The 5,435-nt window shown below is 40.2% G+C and overlaps 1 long non-coding RNA gene across 1 annotated transcript; it reads left to right on the top strand.

Moving 5' to 3' along the window:
• Window positions 1-314: 314 nt before the first annotated feature.
• On the top strand, window positions 315-3,359 carry LOC148183807 (uncharacterized). Its single transcript, XR_015773268.1, has 3 exons — window positions 315-471; window positions 1,169-1,236; window positions 1,957-3,359. It is a non-coding gene; the product is annotated as an uncharacterized LOC148183807 (long non-coding RNA).
• Window positions 3,360-5,435: the final 2,076 nt, after the last annotated feature.

Raw genomic sequence — 5,435 nt, 5'->3', positions numbered from 1 at the left:
CCCAGTCTGATGCCCTGTGATCCTCAAATAAAAGGATTCACAAATAGCAGCAGGCTTCATAGCAAAACCTCCTCATTAACTGATCCATCCTGGATCTCACATCCACCCCTTCTTTGAAAATCAGTGTTTGGCTGTGAGTAACCAGTGTTTCCCATAAATGTGCTTGTAACACTGAAACCACTTACAGCTGCTGGGATACAAAGCACATCTGTCAAAAGAAAATCCTCATTAATAAAGGATGAGAACTCTGGCTCTTCTACAAAGCCTTAATGTGGCACCAAGCCCTTCTTGCTGCTTATGATAATTTTGCCTTTGAGAAGAATGAAGATTTCTAACATGGGCTGACATCAGTGCAGTTACTGCAAGGAGGAATTTGGTCCCACCTTTTCTCTTTTAACAGCAGTGAAGAAAACAGGTGCAGTGAGAAGAAATAGTGGCAAAAGACCCGTGAGATCAGACCAGCTGTTCCAGGTCTGCTGGTGTTTGCACATCTGGTGAAAGAGGCTCTGATGCTCTGCACAGACTGGGATGTGGATGCTCTGGCCCGTCCCTCTCTCAGTGAAAAGGATGGTTCCTGGAAGCAGTATTTATTTGCTCCTGGCTCACCAAAACAAAGCCTACATGTTAATATTTATAATGTTAATTAACATCAGATTGATACTCTGCTGCAAAAGTAAAACAGCAGCAGATCAATTATTTCAGTGAAAAATTGTTGCCTTTTCAAACAAAGCTTCCAGATTTTCACAACAGCCACTGGTGTAAAACTTGAGGCATTTGCATTTTTAATTTCCCCTTGCCATGACTGGTTTTAATTAACAAAAATTACGGTGGCAATGATTGGCACGGATAATGCTGAAACTAATTACTAAGATGGCATGAGTTAAGATTTAAAATGTAGATTTAATTCTGGAAAAGAGCAAGATAAATAAAAATCGGCTCTAGAGCCCTTACAAAGATTACAGATGGCACCAGTGAGCTGACCTGTCTCTTACAGGGAAGGGGATTTTGTCGACATATTTGCATGCAGTGCTCTGCCATATTTACTGAAGCCTTTCCTTAAAGTGGTTTCTCATCTATTTTTTATTCCTCTCCATCTCTTTGATTAAACAATTGAGCCCCCCTGTAGCTTTTCTATTTTTACATATTTTGATCCATTTGGTCACTGTAGGAATATGTTTTCAAAGCTGTCTCAAAGCTTGCAAAGACTTTGGATTGTACCTCCTGCAGTCCTCAAAGGTAATGACATCTCATAATTAACAAACAGCTCTGAGTATATTAAAAATGTATTCCCACAATTTCATGGTTGAGGAAAAAAAAAGATCTAGAAATTAGCTTGACTTGGGTTTTGTTATGTTTTATTCCTCTTGGGTTTTTATATGGTAGGTCTTGTAAAAGTCAAAAATAATGAAAGAAATATCAGAAATTGGGAGCAAAGCAGAAATGGGAAAGAAAAAGAGAGAAAGGACTAGATCAGCCCCACCTAGTAGTGACAAAGATTTCTAAAAACGTGTGGTAAATATGTCTGTTGTTTTTCCCTGCTCTATTTCACACTTCAATTCAGAAAGTGGTTGGCCATTTTTCTGTGTAATTGGTGGAAGTTATTTGGGTCAAAAAATCCTGTTTTGTGGACTACAAAATGTGTAGTCCACATATGTGGACTACAGTTACACAATTTCTACAATTCTACAATTTCTACAACTATTTCTTAATATCTTTGAGCTGAAACTTTTGGTTACCAGAAGTCTCTTCCTTTTGTTGAGTTTCAGTCCATGTTCTGCTTCTATATTTCACAACACATGGTTCACATATTAATTTTATATTAATGAGTTTTAATTTATTTTCTCTGTTCTGTAAGTTACTCTTTTGGCAAAGTTCCTTTTAACTTAGGCTTTAAAATAGCTGCTTTTTTAAAAAGCAAGCAGCAATTTCACCGAATTGCTCTGTTTTTTCCCCCAGGTTTGAAATCCAGGAGCGATGGTGGGATCTGCTCTGTCTCCTCAAGTCACAGGGATTCAGTTCCCTCAGGCTGGAGATCAAACAGGCACAAGTCAGAAAAATGGAGACCCCAGATTTCATTTTGAATGCAAACTAAACATCTCTCAGCAAATCTGAAGAGAGTTTTCCCTGAAATGATGACAAAATAGCCAGCATGGGCTTCAGGGCATGAATTATTTCAGGCAGTCTCATTCTAATATTGTCCAAAGCACCTAATTCTACAAACCCTAAAGTGTGCAAGAAATAAAATTTTAGAGAGAAAAGCACGTCCTCTCACCAAAATGATGAGGCAGATTAAAAACCCAGCAGCTGACTGTAAGATCTTTATTAATACTACTCTTGTAATAATAATGCACATTATGGCTGTTTTCAGCTGGAGAGGGTTTGATGAGCCGATGTTTACAGAGTGTAAAATGATGCTCCTCTGCTGAAATGAATGCAGCTCTGCTGAGTCATGTGAGGTATAAATTATCTGATTGTTGTGAAAGTGGAGAAGAGAAACCATGGTGGCATTTCAGCAGACAGAATTTGCTCAGATTTTAGGGATGCCTTTAGGGTCTAAGATTCCAACATGGGCAAAAAGTGGAACCCAGCCTTTGCTGGCCACAGCCCCTTGTGGACTTGACTGATGTCTCCCACACTTGGTAAACCCCATTAAAGCCTTCCTTGAGCAGGAAGCAGAGAGAAAGGTGCTGCCCCAGACTCCAATACTCTTTAGAATGTGTTTCCCCAGCACATTTTCATTTCAGGGAGGGAGCTGCAAATGCCTCACTTAGCCAGGCAAACAGCACTTTTGGGATGGAGACAGCCTTTAAGCAGGGGTGATTTTAGCCTTCTCAGTTAGGAACCTTCTCAGTTACTCTAGTTAGGCACCTCTGGAAGAAATGCTGAGCTTCCTAAGCTTGTCTATCTTTAAAAACACAAATCTTTTTACCTGGAAAGCAAGCCCCTTTCAAGGGCATTTGCTCAATGAGACATTTCTCATGAGAGGAGGCATCCTCTCCTCTGCAGGCAGAGCTCAAGGTACTGCTGAGGATTACAGCCAATCCTCCGACCTCATTTAAATAAAAAACTAGGATTTCCCAGTGTTGTGAGACACAGCAGAGACTTGTACCATTCACCCCTTGACTGGACCAGAATAAAAACTCTCCTTTTGTTTTCCAAGTGTTCCCAAACATCCTTATTTCCCTAGAAGAATCCCCTGACCACTCATGTTCATCTTGTCATGTCTTAAGCACTCGCAATGAGGATAGACATCATTTTTATAGACATTTCTAGATGAGCCACACTTAAATCCTGATGTTTTCTCTAAATTAAAGATTTGTTTAGTCAATTTTCCTTCCTTGCTGGCTTTCTTAGGCACACAGTGTGCTCACCAGTGCAAACACTGCCCTTATCTTCACTCGTGTTGTGTAAAATGTTGTAAATTTCACCACAGAGCTGGAAATCACTCTGTCTGAATGATGAAATCATGTCTGCCTGGCAAATTTAGTTGAAACATCCCAGTTTTCTTCCAAGAACCTGGTTCTTTCCTCTGAAACTGGATTACACTGAGGAATAAATTATAGAAGGTGCTAAGAACTGCCAACAGCCAGCATCTAAACTTCACAAGACTCTTCTCTTACAGATAAAGGTCTGAAACTCCTCCAAAACAATAAATAAAACCAGGATTCTTACTGCAGATTTTTAAACATCTTGGAAAACTGACTCAATTTCAAGATTCCTAGAGAAGTTTTGCACTGCATTTACATTTATTACTGTGCCTGAAGAGTAGCTGCTCCAGAAGTTGCCCTCAACAGAAATCCACTCAGACACATTGTAGATAGAATACAAAATTTTGGTTAAGGAGATAAACTGACCTTAATTTCAGTACGTGGCTGTATAGCTCACTGAGGTTGTTTTAATATGCTAGTAAAAATTCAGCTGGTGCACAATGATGTTGTTGTGATTTTCAAACAAATTCAGGCATGAAGTTTACAACAGCATATTAATTTCTAACCTATGTAATTTTCTAAGCTTAAAAAGGGGAGGATGGAACTGTTCAGAACTGCTGCTTTTCATTCCAACACAACTTGTCCAGCTCAGGGCTGTCAGCCCAGGCAGGGATTTCAGCCCAAGAAAACCTTGCAGGTGAGCTTGACCACAATCCCACTGATGGCTCTGCTGGCACAGGGTGCACCCAGGTGAGTTTGTTCCTCTGTTATCTTTCCTCCACCCTTTGCTACCAATTCAGAGCACCTTTCTAAGTGCTGGAATCCACACCTGATTTCCCAGTCCAAATGAACTTGAACAAATCAGAAGATGCTGATTTGCTTAATGCCTTTGGGAAGCAGACTGTCCTGTCTAAATACACACACTGGGTATTTATAGGCCTTCAACACACAAGCCTGAAAAATATTGGCTTCCTTCCTTGGCTGAAAACTGGATTAATGAGGAGAAACATCTGCCAGTCTAGAGATTCAGTGGTCCTGGCCATGTGGCAAGCATCTCAGCAAAGTAATAAAATCCAACAACTTAAACTAGGAATAAAACTAGGAATAAAAGTTATTTACTTGTAACAAGACTATCAGAAAACATCCTCTCTTTTTATTTCTCAGATGAGCTGCTAAAAGTCCCAGGATATGATTTGTCTCCTGCACTGAGGGCAGGAGACACTGGAAAGGCAATAGAACAGTGACTGCACACAATCCCTTACCCAAGGCCTGTGCAAACAGGGAACAGAAGAGGGAGAGACGATGCTGATGAATTATTCATGAATAAGAATGCACACTTTACACAGGGTGGGTATAGCCCACCCTCACCTCCATTTCCTCTGCAAACAGCTCAAGGAACAGCTCTCAACTGATAACTCCAAAACTCCAGTGTTTTGTTCTATATGGGATGAGCAACGATGACCAAATAGATTTGTAAGTTCTCAAAAAAGGCTTCATAACCTCCACAACAAGAACAGTTGTACACCCCCAAGCAACACAGTTCTTTATTAAATTGCTTGGTTGAAGTTTTGCAGTCTATTCCTTCTGAAAGATGCAGCACTGACAATCTGGAAGTGACCTTGAGAGCTGCTCTGCTCTGTCCCATCACAGATTTGTGCTGGAAGCACTGGCAGAGACGGGAGAAGGCTTCTGTTCAATCTCAGACTAAGGACAGCACATCCTCAGTGTCAGCCTTTTGCTAAGCAATCATCAAGGATTGAGTTTTAAATGGTGGCCCAGAATAATTTACATTGAGGGAGCAGGAAGTTAAAACCTTTGATTTCATTCCATGATGTCCAGTGGGTCCTAAATGAAAGTCCAATAAACTTATGTCCTGAAAACTTCTGTAAATGCTTTTAAAAGGTAGACTGACCTCTATGTAGGACATTCTCCAAAAACACTAATCCAAAGTCATAAACTCCTTTGCAGAAGGGACAATATCAGAAAAAAGACTAACAGGTGAAAATA

Source organism: Pseudopodoces humilis, chromosome 9 (genome assembly GCF_049639895.1).
Source record: "Pseudopodoces humilis isolate 2021_Gansu_Grassland_sample_001 chromosome 9, ASM4963989v1, whole genome shotgun sequence".
NCBI lineage: Eukaryota > Metazoa > Chordata > Aves > Passeriformes > Paridae > Pseudopodoces > Pseudopodoces humilis.
The sequence above is the reverse complement of the archived record's forward strand: the minus strand, read 5'-3'. Positions and strand labels throughout refer to the sequence as shown.